The following is a 14,568-nucleotide window of genomic DNA, read 5'->3' as shown; positions in this document are numbered from 1 at the left end:
TGACTGGAGAAAAGGCAGCCCATGTTATTCAACATTGCTTGGAGGCATGGAGTGCCTGGGGAAAGCCCAAAATTCTAAAAACTGACAATGGGCCAGCCTATACTTCTCAAAAATTTGGACAGTTTTGTCATCAAATGGGAGTGACCCACGTTATAACCCTCAGGGACAAGGTATTATTGAACGTGCTCATCGCACTCTAAAATCCTACTTAATAAAAAAAAAAGGGGGAGTCGAGGGGGCTCTGCCCTCAGTGCCACATGTGACTGTTTCCTTGGCACTCTTTACTCTCAATTTTTTAAATTTGGACAGTCAGGGCCACTCGGCGGCTGATCGCCACTGCTTAGAGCCTGATAGGCCTAAGGAAATGGACAAATGGAAGGATGTCTTGACTGATCAGTGGAAAAGCCCGGATCCTATTTTAATAAGCTCCAGGGGAGCTGTCTGTGTTTTCCCACAGGAAGAAAACAATCCATTCTGGGTACCGGAGGGCCTCATGCGAAAGCTCGCGGCACCTGAAGATCATCCTCCAATGAATATACCTGCAAGTAATTCCAGTTCTTGCTTGGATCCTTCTAAATCGGGTTCCTAGTATTGTGGGGGTACAAAGTTGGGCCATTTTGTCTGCATTCCCAAAGCCTATGCCGGTCAGACATAATTCATTGACTTTCCCAAAATTCTTCTTGTCCAATAAAGATTTAGGCCTGCCTTATTTGCCTTATGATGAGACTGAGGCATCATTAGGGGAAAGCCATGACTTTCCAGAAGCTGGCACCCTTTGCTTTCAAATCGAGGATTCCGTAGGAGATTGTGTTCGGCTTACCAAAAGGATTCTTGGGTCATTTGGCTATAAGGATTGGGATTGGGAAGTTATGTCCCAAAAGGAAAGGGATAGTAAGGACGCCATCGATATCTATTATACCTTTTCGCATAAGGTCACCTGGATAAACGGCTCCTTTTTAGGACCAAAATTTTAGATAAAGATAGACCTCTTCAACCTAGGGTGGCCCCTTCATGTGCATGGGAGGATGATGGGTCCATCCCTCCATGGTCTGACTGCCAGTCGTGCTTTACTCGATGGGCTGACAAAAATAAAACCTTTTCCTTTTCCCCAAATATGTTGATGGATCCTACAAAAAGTATGGTAATGAAAAAGGGGCTCTTTATACAACATCGAGATATGGCCCCTTTTTATAAATGGATACTTTGTGGGATAAATGGTAGTTGTAGGGACCTCAATCCTCTGGGATTCATTAGTGGTGGTACTTTAGGGAAATCGATCGTCATGGGCGCCCTAAATGGTACTGCGTTAAAAAAAAAGGGTTATGGAAATGGTAAATGTGACAAGACAGATTACCCATTGGAATAGAACCATTACAAATCAGACGACTTTTCCACCTAGTCCTGTCTGTGTTTATCCTCCTTTCTTATTTGTTTTGTCCAATAATTCTTTTAGAAATTGTACCAATGAGACATGCTGGATGTCGCAATGTTGGAATGCCAGGCATTACACTCGTGCCCTGGTTGTTAGAGTCCCGCAGTGGATCCCAATCCCTGTGGAGACTCCATCCACCCTCTCCCTGTTTAGACAGAAGAGAGATTTTGGCATCACCACAGCCATTGTTACTGCCATTGCTGTCAGTGCAGCTGCTGCCACTGCAGCCGGCTTGGCAATGGCAAATTCAGTCCAAACAAGCACAACAGTAAATTAATTGTCAGCAGGTGTGGCTGAAGCCATGAACCTTCATGTATCTGCTAGCGCACAATTTAAAGGTGGATTGATGATTCTTAACCAGCGTCTGGATCTTATGGAAGAAAGAATAGATATTTTATTTCAATTGGCTCAATTAGAATGTGAGAGAAAAATAGGAACACTCTGTATTACCAGTGTACAATATGAAAGTCTTACCTGAGCCGATAATTTGTCCAGGAAATTGTCCTTATATCTTGCAGGAAACTGGTCAGAAGAATTTGAAGAAATGCTTGAAGAGCTAAGGGCGGCGGTGGTGACCATTAATTCTACTCGAGTGGATTTATCGCTCACAGATGGCTTATTATCCTGGGATTCTTCCACCTTTTCTTATTTTAAGGAATGGGTGGGCGTTGGAATGTTTGGTGCAGCCCTATGTTGTGGCTTACTGTCCTTACTTTGGTTGGTCTGCAAGCTCAAAGCCCAACAACACCGTGACAAGGTCGCGATCGTGCAAGCACTTGTGGCCTTGGAACAAGGATCATCTCCCAAAATTTGGTTATCCATGTTAAAAAATTAAAACAGACTGTGACACTCAGTCGATGCACCTCAGGGGTTTTACCCATTGCACTGAGTCGATGAGTGATCTAAGTCACAATGTTGCCTTTGCCTAAGCGGCTGCGGTACCAAGATAGGAGAATGACAGTCCTTGCACTCCCTGAAATTTTATAATTTTATTCCATTGCACGGGAATGGGTGTCACCTCCATTTTTATTCTTCTCCCTTAGCCCCTGCACCCAGAGGACTTTTCTCCATTGCACCTGGTGTGGTAAGGGAGTAATCTAAAGCTCTTGATCGCTTACTCCCCAAAGAAGGAGTTCGCTTGATCCCGCTTAGGGCTTTCTGGTACGCCGCGTTTACAAGGCTTTGAGGCAGTTTTCATTTATTAAAACAAAAAGGGGGAGATGTGGGGAGCCAAGAGAGTACAATCGCCATTACGAGATGGTGCTGACACCTGGCCCTGGCCCTAATGAACAAACAATAGACCACGTCTGCAAGTTGCAAAAGCCCGCCAAGCCACTGTCCAGCCCAGGGGCGTTACTGCCCAGTCCGGAGCATCACACGAGGCAATGGGCAAGCAGCTAACCAGAGGAGTACACGCCACCATAGGGTGTATTTAAGCAGCACTATTCTGGCATATAGTCCTGTTCAATCTTTCTACCTGATCTTGACTTAAATTTGGTAGATGGACTCTATCTAGAAAATTTTCCATTTCATTTAGATTTTCAAATTTTGTGGCATAAAGGCTTTTGTGATACGACCTGATGTTTGCTTGGATTTCCTCAGTGTCTATAATCATGTCTCCATTTTGATTTCTGATTTTGCTGATTTGGATACTTTCTCTCTGCCTTTTAGTTTGGCTAAGGGTTTGTTTATCTTGTTGATTTTCTCAAAGTACCAGCTCTTAGTTTTATTGATTGTTTGAGAACTTTGTTTCTAATTGATTGATTTCAGCCCCGAGTTTGATTATTTCCCACTGTCTATTCCTTTTGGGTATATCTGCTTCCTTTTTTTAATGTTTTTAGTTGGGTCATACTATTTTTTTCCTTTAAAATACATTAATTGAAGTATGTGTTATTTGTGTATTCATTGGAACATGATCAGAGTCTCAGTGCCATGTCCCTTAAAGAACACTAAGTTCATCCTACTTGCACCCCCACAAGAAGAAGCCATTAGTCCTGAAGAGCTCTATACTTCATCACCTTGATCTCAGTTTTTCTTATTTATTTATTTATTTATTTATTTATTTATTTATTTATTACAATTTGTTCATTTTGTATTCCCTCTGCTGATCACTCCCCTTCTCTTTCTGGTCCCATCCAGCCTCATTCATCTATACATATGCCTTTCTCTAGTTCCCTGACAGGAGAGGCCCTCCTCCCCCTTCTATCTGAACTGAGCTTATCAGGACTCATCAAGGCTGGCTGTGTTGTCTTTCTCTGTGTCATCTTTCTCCACATGTCTTCAAATCCCTGTACTTATGATAGTCTCCCTGCTCCTATACTGGAAGCTGCCCAGAGCTATGAGTGGAGGGAGAATTTCCTAGTAAAATCCCATTCAGTGCTGTGTGTTTTAAGGTCTCTCTCTGCATATTATTAGACTGTGGGTCTGTGTATTTAATACCATTTGATCCCATTTGTGTGAATACAAGAACATGCCACTCATCTATTAATTGAGGGCAGGGAGCAACACATTATAAAAACAACAGCCTGAGTTTTTAAAAAAAATTCCATAGGATGCCCTGTCCCAACAACTCAGTTCCCTATCTCCCAATTACCCTTGTGCAAGAGTGGTTTGATCACAATCTATTTTGATCACAATAGATTGCCTTTTGGAACTTTATCTCCCACTCTTAGGAGACCTTCTAATAAGTGAATACATACCATATTTGTTTTTCTGCATTTTAGTTACTTCACCCAGTATGTGAATGTTTTTTTCTTGTGTCCATCAGTTTGCCTCAAAGTGTTCATGATGTCATTTTCTTAGCTGAAAAATACTCGGTTATGGAAATATTCCACATTTTCCCAAAAGGAGATTGTTAGTCCTGTTCTTTTGTCCTTGGAAGTTGCTGGGACTTTAATCATTGTATTAAATAACAAAATAAAAGTAAATCTATGTTCTTTTAACTTATAAGTCCCTCCATCTTCTTCTACTTCATGCTGATTTGAACTGCAATGTCCCCTTGATGTTCATCTATTTACATGTTTAGTCTCCAGGGAGGAAATGTCTGGGAAGTGTTTGGAGGTATGGACTTGTTGCATAAAATTATATTACAGGAGGGTGTGCTTTGAGGTTGATATGCCAATGATAGTGATCAAAGTGAATGAAGCCTCTCTCTCTAGGTCTCTCTCACTTTATATCTTTGTTTCTGTTGATCTCCGTCTCTTTATGAATCTGTCTTTCTAGCTATTTCTAGCTCTGTCACTATCAGTCTCCCTCTCTCTGCCTACCACTTGTGGTTCACTATGAAAAGTTCTCATTTCTGCTGAAGGACTACCACGAGATGACTGCTTGCTGACGTGACATCATGTAGAGTGTCTGTAAAAATATAAGCAAGGACCGAGCTAAAAGCTTTTTATCCAAAGAATTGCCTTGCTCAAGGAGCATTTTCACAGGAATTCACTAAGTGAGAACATATCTGTACAATGGAATCTGCGATAATGTAAAACCCACATGTAAAGGATCGTGATTTTATTTATGACCACTTGAATGAAATATGTGACAATTTTGCTGAACTAAAAGTCTAAGGGACACAGGAAATGACATCTCTGGGTTGTGTGCTTTTAGGTAATCAGACTGAGGCATGCTTTCTCTAAAGCAGGTTTTTCTTTTAATAGTTGGCTCCTGAATATCTTATTGGCTTTCACTTGTTTCATGACATCATTCTCTCTATCAGCCAATCAGCACCTGAGAGAAACTTGAGATTTCCATAGAAGTAAGTATATAAACTTTCCTCAGTACCCAGTATCTCTGATCCTCTGCACATTGTATTTTTTCTTATGAAACCCTTCATTTCATCCTTTTATACAGATCCTGCACTTTTCCTCCTGTTTACCTCTGTAACAAAGTCAGGTAAGAAATAAAAGTTTAATGTTTATTTCATTGGACAGCTTTCAAAGTAAGAAAGCTTCAAAGTGATGAGGGATTAAGGGGATTGTACCAAATAACAAAATAGTCTCCTACTGTGTTCTTGGACCTAAATTTTCCTAGGTTATGACTTTTAACTGAGCAATTATTTGCATACTCACTAAATGTGCCTTCACATTCTTATTAATATAACATTCTGTCAGGGTCTAGGGATCCCTGGGATACTGAGTATTTAAGAGCAGGAGAAAGAGAAGTAAACCAGACAATTCTTGGGACTGGTTTGACTGAAACAGAGAAAATTTGGTGAGTGTAAAAGTGGAACTTAGGTGCAATATTTGACAGCTGGTGGTGTTCCACACTAGTTTTGCCAACTTTCTATGAGCAGGGTTGCCTTGGCTGACCTGGCTGGATAGGCAGCTGTACCCTCCTCATTGGTCAGTGACAAACCCTCCTGGTGCTGGGATTTATTGTTAAAACTGGGCCTTCAATTCAGAGAAATGTGTCTTTCTTATATACCTGAAAGACGAGAGAAAACCTCTAAATATAGTGTTAATGTCAAAACTGCTTGTTCAGAGGTGCCAAGTGAGCTCATGGGGTCTAAAGAGCTGGGTAACTACTAGTTCATGGCTAGGATTCTCTACTACAAGCATGCATTACACAGTCAAACTCTCCCTCCTTTTTTGGGATCTTATCTTCATGTTAAAAGTCATTGTAAAAGTTGGCAACATATTATTTTTATTGATTATGTGGTAATTTCATATAATATACATTACACTCCTTTTCGATTACTCCCAAGTTCAAATTCCTACCCATGTGTCATACTAATGTTTTTTTGTTGTTTTTTTTTTTTTTTTACTTTAAAATACATCAATTCTAGTAGGTGCTGTTTATATACTCACTGGAACATGATCAGAATCTCAATCAGAATCAGAATCTTAAGTCTCTTAAAGAAAACTGAGTTTTCACAGAGAGTACAATACCTTCCCCAAAAATTAGAATAAAAGACTACATAATATAATTTTGTTTTCAATAAATCCACTTTTTCTTCTTTTCATGGTTTAACTGGGGTTTAAGAAATAGCAGAGACTCACAGCCAAACTTTGCTCTTGCTACACCCTGACACTACCCCCCAAGAATAAGGTATCAGTCCTGAAGAGCTTTATACTTCATCACCTTGATCACAAATTTCCTTATATATTTATTATATGATTTGTTTACTTTATATCCCCTCTGTTGACCCTCCCTATTCTCATTTCAGGCCCACCACCCCACTTTTTCTAGCCATTTGCCTTCTCTCTAGTTCCCTGATAGGGAAACTCCTCCTCCAACTTCAATCTGACTGTAGTCTCATCAAGCCTAGCTGCATAATCTTCATATGTGGCCTGATTCTCAGGGCATTGTTATCCTTGTGTATTAATTCCCTATACTTATGATACTCTTCAGGCCTCCTCTCCTGTAGGCTTCCCAGAGCTCTGAGGGGATGGATAATTTCATAGGAAAATCCCATTTAAAGCTGGCTGTTTTAAGAACTCTCTCTGCATAAAATCAGACTGTGTATGCAATCCCATTTATGCAGAAGAAAGCATCTCTGTAGATGCAAGAACATAGCACTGATCTATCATATGAGGGCAGAGCAACATATTTTAAGAACAACACACTAGGTTGCTTGAAAATTTCCATAGAATGTCCTATCTCAACAAATCATTTAACTGCCACCCTATCCCCTTTGCAGAACACTGGTTTGTTCACAATAGGTGGCCTATTGGAACTTTATCCTCTACTATTAGGAGACCTTCTAATAAGTGAATATCTACCATATTTTTTCTTTCTGCATTTTAGTTACTTTCCCTGGGAAGTTTTTTCCTAGTTCCATCCATTTGCCTGAAAATACCATGATGTCATTTTCTTAGCTGAATAATACTCTATTATGTAAATATTCCACATTTTCCCCAAAGGAGATTATCAGTCCTGTTCTTCATATCCTGGAAGTAATTGGGCTTTTAAACATTGTATTGAATGACAAATTTTCAGGATAACTATATTCTTTTAGCCTAGAAATCCCTCTATCTTTTTCCACTTCCTGGTGATTTGAATTGGAATAGCCCCTTGAAGCTCATCTATTTACATGTTTAGTCCCCAGTGAGGAAATGTTCAGTTAGGGATAAAAGGTATGGCTTTGTTATATAATATAATTTCTTTTGTTTCCCTAATTTCTTTCTCAGCCATTTGGCCTTTTTTATACGTGAGGGCTAATAATGTTTTTAGTTAAATTTATATCCACCCACTATGTCTAAGGTGTTTATCAGTTGTAGGAGTTCCGTGATACAATTTTTGGGGTCACATCTTTTACACTCATAGTTTTAGAACTCTATAAGTCTTTTGAGAAAGTATATGTTTGCAGAACAAAAGAACTGGACAGCAGAGATGTTGGATCAAACCTGACAGAATCATTCTTCAGCATTCTGGGACATTGTCAAATCTGTTCTTGTATCTTGCATGTTCCACAATTCTGCTTCTTCCTGCCTCAACTGCTTCAACTGCTGTTTCTCACCAAAGCCTACTCCCAAAAGAACTTTGAAGAAAGCTACTAATTTTAATTCGCCCAGCATTTTGAATTGTTCCATAGCTGACTTTTATTAAGCCTGAAATTTCTCAACATTCAAAGACTGGACCACAAATGTTATTGCTTACTTAATTAACCATATCTCCCAATTTTATTTGGCCCCTGTACAGGATTTCTACATGTACAAAATGTCAGCAAGAAGAAATTCATGAGAATGGCATATAATTTTCCTTAAAGAGTATGTTTCTGTTTTTTTGCTATGGCTACAAAATGTTATTGTCATTGGGAGATGTTTATTATTAATGGTCTTATTCAAAGTGAAACAAGGAATATACAGGGATATCTTAAATGAATATGAAAAAGGTAGATTATTGAATCTACTCAACTTAGTGTTTTATTTGCTTTTCTCAAATAAGGTTAATTTTAACTCTGGTATAGGGTTTTGCATAGTGATGCAAAAAGAGGTCTATTTTTTTTATACATTGGTATAAGCTTTATTTAGTATATTGAAATAATTTCAAAGTTACTTCCAATACTTTTAAACTGCTATTAAAAACTGGTTAGGGTATTAGGTAATGAAAGTTTTTGCTAGTTATTGAGCTCATAGTCATGTCAAACACTAGTTTATTTTATCACAGGAGTATATATTCTAGGTTTAACAGATAGGTATGATTTTGTAGACGTATCTATTATATAAAGATAGGTAGTCTTCAAAAACTTCAGAGACCTAAAGATTATGGACATTTAAAAATATTTTCATTATTTTGAAGGTTCTATGATAATGAGACAGGTCATCACATGGTAGCAACCCATTTGCCTGAAAGAAGATAAGGAGCTTTGAATTAGTTCAGTATGGAGCTGGCCTCAAATGTGGCAAATGAGCCATTTGAGTAAAGAAAATATCCTCCCTCCTCAACAGACAAATTCTGTCAACAATGGGCAAGCTAATGCAGGACAAGTCAACTGCAAAATTCTGCCAAGACAGGGTAAGTAAGTCCTAAATAGTTCCTCCTTCACAAATATTTCTGTCAAATATTCTAAGCCAGATGGCGAAAAATGTTGCTTCAACTTTATAGAGAGTTATGGGTGACTATTCAGGCAGTTAAATGTTTCTGACATTTTTTTTTGAAACTGCTAACATGCACTTCCTATTTACTCAAATAACTAATTTTACTCCTTCTCAAGTCTCTGATGGTGTTAAAGATCAAATAGTCATAGTGACACATGTAGGATTAAGTTGTTTAAAAGTTAAGTAATACCTTTCATATAGGTAATACGAATAAGGATAAAAGTTAATTGAGGTATAGAACTTTTAACTTGTCAAGATAGATAAGATAATCAGATACTTTCTCCTAAGTTGCTAATTATACATGGACTAGACTTTTTGCATGTAGATTTTACCTGTTTTCATAATTTCAAAATTATTATTGTATTGAAAGAAAAGGAGACTTTTATTGGACTTAAAGTGAGACATGTTGGCATAATGTCCTTTTGAAATATATACACCTTACCCTTGTTCATTTAAATGCTGATTTTTCCCCCCAATCTCTGGATTCAATATGGATATTGCATTGTGAGAAACAGGACAAAATAAAACATAGCCACAATGTTTTGCAAAGGGAGGAGCCAGAGGACAGGAAAGAGGGGAGGAGCCAGAGTGCAGGAAATGAGTGGGAGGAAAAGAGGGAGAGGGCAGAACTAGGAAAGCCAAGCTGGGAGGGGGACTAGGAACTACATGGAGAATGAACAAGACCTAAGATTTCACAAAAAGCAAGTATAATGGGTAAAACCTAATGTTAGGAAACTATCAGGGCTTTGAAGTTTAGGAGGGAGTAACTATCAGCCAGCATTGTTTTCTAGGTTAACTAAGTATAACCAGAATCTGTGAGGTGAATTGATTACAAAGCTCAATAGGAGCTTTCCTAGAAGATATATCAAATGCAAATGTTAATAAATACATACAAGACAGATGTCAAACAATTTTGATGTCATAATAGCAATGTTATGTTATAATAGCATTGTGATGTATTAATGCCATTGTGAAGTTATAATGCCATTGTAATATCATAATAACTGTGTGATGTCATAAAAGCATTATGATGTCATAATAGCATTCTGAAGTTATAATAGAACTGAGGTGTCATGACACCACTGTTAAATCATACAATTGGGATGTGATACCACTGTGATATAATCATAGCATTCTGTTGTCCTGACCTGCAGGACTTCAACGGGTTCCTCAAGAGGGGGGTGGAAAGAATGAGGTATAACAAGAGACACAAGGAATGAAGGCTAAGTCTGTTTCTCTGATAAAAGCCTCATTTATTAGAAATTTTTACCCAAGTTATATAGGGAGAAGGCAGGAGGGGAGGAAGGCTAAATTACTGCTGCAGGAGATAGGAAGAGTGCTTTCATGGGTTGAATATTGCACCTGCAAGATACCACAAGGATGTTTTCTTAAAATATCTCACAGATACTCTAAAACTAAAAGACATATGTCCCCACAAATCTATCATCCATGATTTAGGGTCCTAGGTAACTTTTTCACTAAAAGCTTTAGGTCTCCACTAAATGACCTCACAATTTGGCTTTGGCTTCAGTAAATAGCTATGGATACCAGAATATTGTCATTATACCATTCTGATATCTCATCATTGTAAAGGCATAATAATATTGTGAAGTCTTTATAGCATTATGATGCCATAATAGCATTGTGAGGTCATAGAACCATTGTGCTATCATATGTGGTCATAATACAATTGTATAGTAATATTATGATTATGATGTCATAAAACCATTGTGATGTCATAAAAGCATTGTCATGTCATATCATTGTGATGTCATAATAGCATTGAGATGTCATAATGCCATTTTGATGTTATAAAACCATTGTAATGACTTATCATTATGACATCCTAATACCATTGAGAAGTCATCCCATTATGAAGTCATAATATTACTGTGACCTCATATCAGTGTCATGTCAAAAATACCATTGTGATGTCATAATACCTTTGTGAATTCAAAAATACCATTGAGATGTCATGCCATTTTGTTGTCATAATAACATTGTGATATCATGCTATTGTAATGTCATAATAGTATTGTCATATTATAATACATTGTGAGTCATAATAGCATTGCAAAGTCAAAATACCATTGTTATGACATAAAAGCACTGTGAAATAATACCTTTGTGATGTCATACCATTGTCATTTCATGATATCATTCTGAGGTAATAAAAGCATTGAGATGTCATATGAGAATTGTGATGTCATAATACCATTGTTAAATAATACCTTTGTGATGTTATACCATTTTGATGTCATTACATCATTGTGATGTCTTTGTTATTATTATGTCATAATAGCATTTTTTAAGTCATAATGCTATTTGATGTTAAAGTTCCATTGTGATGCCACATTATAATCATCCTAATAGCATTGTGATGCCATGATAAAATTGTGATGTCATAATAGTATTGCACTGTCATATCATTGTGATATCATAAAAACTTTCTGAAGCCAATGCATTGTTAAATCATAATAGAATTTTGATGTCATAATAACTTTGTAATGACATACCATTGTGTTTTAATAAAAGCATTGAGATGTCTAACAATTGAGATGTCATAATAGCATTGTGATGTCATATTATTGTGATATAATCGTACAATTGTGATGTTATAAAACCATTATGATGTCTCAATAGCACTCTGATGTCTTATCATTGTGAAATCATAACACCATTGTGTTGTCATATTAGCATTGTGCTGTCATAAAAGCATTGAGTTGTCATACCATTACCAGATCTTAATAGCATTGTGATGTTATGTTAGTAGTGTGATGTCATGATAGAATTGTGATGTCATTATAGCACTGTGATGTTATAACAGCATTGTGATGTCATAATACCATTTTGATATGAAAATTTCATTATGATATCATGAATCCATTGTGATATCATACCACAATCATATCATTAATACCATTCTGAGTTCATAATAGCATTTTGATGTAATCTAAGATTGTTTTGTCATAATACTATTGTGATTTCATATCACAATTGTGATGTCATAATACTATTTTGAAGTCACAATAGCATTGTGATATATAATACCATTGCAATGTCATAATAACATTGTAATTTCATAAGAGAACTTTTTGTTCATAATGCCATTTTATTGTTATCATAGCATTGTGATGTCATAACACCATTGGAATGTCATAATAGCATTGTCATGTCATAATAGCCTTGAGATGACATGCCTTTGTGTTGTGTCATAATAGCATTGCGATATCACAATATCATTGTGATTTTAAAATTCCATTGTGATGTCATACCACAATCATTTTGTAATAGCAGTGTGATATCATGGTAGCATTGTGATAGCATTGTGATATTTGTAAAATTAATAAAATAAATACCAAGGTTTTTAATTTTCCCCAAAGGTTTGAGAAACTGTTTTAAGTTCTTTGTTAGACTGTCCAAAATTTACTATATTAAAATATCTGATAATTTTTTAAATGTTTTATAAAATTTAACTCTGATGGTCCAGGACCAAACTCAGAGTTGTTGATTCAAATTATCTCATGTCTAAAAATATCCTAGTCTACAGATAAACATATACATACATAGAGATACATAAGGAACATATAAATGTGACATTGTCACCTTGGAGTAGCCAGAATACCCAAATTCCAGGACTTAAACAGCCCCTATTGGACACAAGTCCCACAGATTCCAGAAGGAGTGGGCCTCCATATGGGTCCCTTCCACAAACATAGATTCCAGAAGGAGCAGAGCCTCCATGGCACTTTCCACAGCTTCCCAATAAAGAGCAGGCTCCAGTAGCCCTCTTATCACACAGAACAGGGTCCCAGCAACCCTGTATCCTGGTCCCAAAAGGAGTAGACCCTTTAGGGGTCTCTTCCCCAGGAATTGGAAGGTCCACTAGATTCCCACCACAAGACTGGACAATCTCCACGTTTCCCAGACCTTGTGAGCAAATCAGAACAAGAAACAAAAACAAAAGCAAGCAGACAAAAACGAAAAAAAAAAAACAGAGACAAAGACAAAACAACCACAGTACCTGCTTTTTAAACATTTAAATATTTTTAAAGCCTGTTTTTGAAATATTAAAAAAAAAAGCATCCTCTTTAGGAGTGAAATCATAAAGCACATTTATAATTTTAAAAGACAAAAACAGACTTTAAAATTTAATAGTGCGAACAATCCAATTTTATTATTGTTATCATTATTTATTATTATTATTATCTTTATTATTTTTTAATTTTAATTTCTCTAATTCCCTTAATAACTGAACTATTTCCCTTTCTAATAGGACTTGTAGAACAGTAATATTCTTCTGCAGTGGTACCATGTCTTCTCCAAATGTGTCAGGGAAAGACATAGGGGCATAGGGCGCAGGAGGCCAGTGTGAATTATGAGACTTGGCAGTTTCTTCCTCTGACTCTGTTTCATCCTCACTATCTAGCTCCTAAATTATTTTCTGCTCTCAAATTACACAAATCTGTTTGAACTCCTTTATGAACACTTGAAATAATCTTAGAAGTAATTTTTTTTTCTGCCTGTTTGGCTGCCCTAATCTCCCCAAGTAACTCTTTAGCTTGGGAGATTCCTTTTCCCAGGTTTCCAGAGTGAAGGTAGCGTCAACTGGGAACCAGGAACAAACTTCATTTACAAACTAACTGGCATAAAGGCTTTTCTCCCAATTCCTCCCTTTTATTAGCATTGACTTTAAAGTCTTCATTAACATCTCCCTGCTATTTCTCTGCCCATGAATTTGCTGTCTTCCTACCTAGTCTTCCTCTCTGCTATGGACAGTCATCAAGAAGCACATTTTTTCTTAGGCATCCAGAGCTCCAAAAACCAACCTTTCTCATTTTGCCCCTGAATTTCAAGGTCCCTTGTTCAGGTGCCAACTAACCCATCTTTTGGGCTTGCTGAAAAGTGTTGTATGTGAGATTAATATTTACTAATAATTGTCTTTAGTAAAGCTTGCTGTTAATCCTACACAACTGTATAACCAAATCACCACAAAGAGACTGGGTTTATTTAGTTAACCTAGAACACAATGCTGGGCAATAGTTACTCCCTCCAAAACCTCCAATTCCTCATAGTTTTCTAACCTTTAGATTTAATCCTTTATACTTGTTTTTTTTTTGTGAAATATTATGTCCAGTCCATCTCCATGTACTTCCAAGATCTGTCCTTCAGATCTTTCTCCAAGCTCTCTTTCTCTCTCTCTTTCTCACCCTTTTGGCTCCTCCCCTCTTTCCTGTCCTCTGGATCCTCCCTTTGCACAACATTGTGGCTAGTTATTTTATTTTGGCCTGTTTATCACAATGTAATATCTTGACTGAAACCAGAGATTGGGGAGGGGGGGGGGGAATCAGCATTTGAATGAACAAGTGTAAGGTGTATGCATTTCAAAAGAATATTATATCAACAGAAAAGGTCCACCTGAAAGAGGAAGTGTAAATGAGGAGACAGAGATAGGAAGGATGGAGATGAGACAGATTTCTGATCAAGTCTCAGTTTACTGAACATGCAAACAACACTTATAAAGCAAAGGGTACAAGCAAAAATTTTTCATACCTGGCAAGGCATCCAGGAATTCACTCAAGGTTGTACATAGTAAGCTGT

At 37.2% G+C, this 14,568-nt stretch overlaps 1 long non-coding RNA gene across 1 annotated transcript in view; it reads left to right on the top strand.

The window, feature by feature from the left end:
* Nucleotides 1–14,568, top strand: part of LOC132651592 (uncharacterized) — a 49,842-nt gene that overhangs the window by 30,970 nt on the left and 4,304 nt on the right. The window contains exons 4-9 of the long non-coding RNA XR_009589179.1: nt 458–545; nt 1,951–2,593; nt 5,086–5,183; nt 5,279–5,320; nt 8,069–8,136; nt 8,669–8,884. This is a non-coding gene — a long non-coding RNA (uncharacterized LOC132651592). The remainder of the gene's footprint in view (nt 1–457; nt 546–1,950; nt 2,594–5,085; nt 5,184–5,278; nt 5,321–8,068; nt 8,137–8,668; nt 8,885–14,568) is intronic.

The sequence above is a fragment of the Meriones unguiculatus genome, assembly GCF_030254825.1.
Source record: "Meriones unguiculatus strain TT.TT164.6M chromosome Y unlocalized genomic scaffold, Bangor_MerUng_6.1 ChrY_unordered_Scaffold_23, whole genome shotgun sequence".
NCBI lineage: Eukaryota > Metazoa > Chordata > Mammalia > Rodentia > Muridae > Meriones > Meriones unguiculatus.
The sequence above is the reverse complement of the archived record's forward strand: the minus strand, read 5'-3'. Positions and strand labels throughout refer to the sequence as shown.